Source organism: Scylla paramamosain, chromosome 15 (genome assembly GCF_035594125.1).
Source record: "Scylla paramamosain isolate STU-SP2022 chromosome 15, ASM3559412v1, whole genome shotgun sequence".
NCBI classification, from domain to species: Eukaryota; Metazoa; Arthropoda; class Malacostraca; order Decapoda; family Portunidae; genus Scylla; species Scylla paramamosain.
Window position 1 is genome coordinate 25,487,982 of NC_087165.1, and position 511 is coordinate 25,488,492.

The following is a 511-nucleotide window of genomic DNA, read 5'->3' on the forward strand; positions in this document are numbered from 1 at the left end:
TATACAAGCTCTTGGCAGTGCATATATATCACAGACACATTGTTAGTAAATCAATTTGAAGTAGAACCAATTGTTGTGTGTGTGTTAGGTTAGCCAATCACACCCTTATCTTTGAAATATTCCTTTGTATATGCTTATGTACCACAGCCAGATACACACTGATTAGGGAGGTGGATGGAATAGTGGTGAAACACTGAATATACTGCTTGACTCTTGCATTGGGGAGGTGGACAGAATAGTGGTGAAAGACTGAATATACTGCTTGACTCTTGCATTGGGGAGGTGGACAGAATAGTGGTGAAACACTGAATATACTGCTTGACTCTTGCATTGGGGAGGTGGACAGAATAGTGGTGAAAGACTGAATATACTGGTTGACTCTTGCATTGCGGAGGTGGACAGAATAGTGGTGAAAGAGTGAAGATATTGGTTAACTCGTTTTCTATGATTTTATTGGAGTTTTCATTAATTTATGGTTAAATTGTGAGTGATAGGCTAACCCTTTCACTCT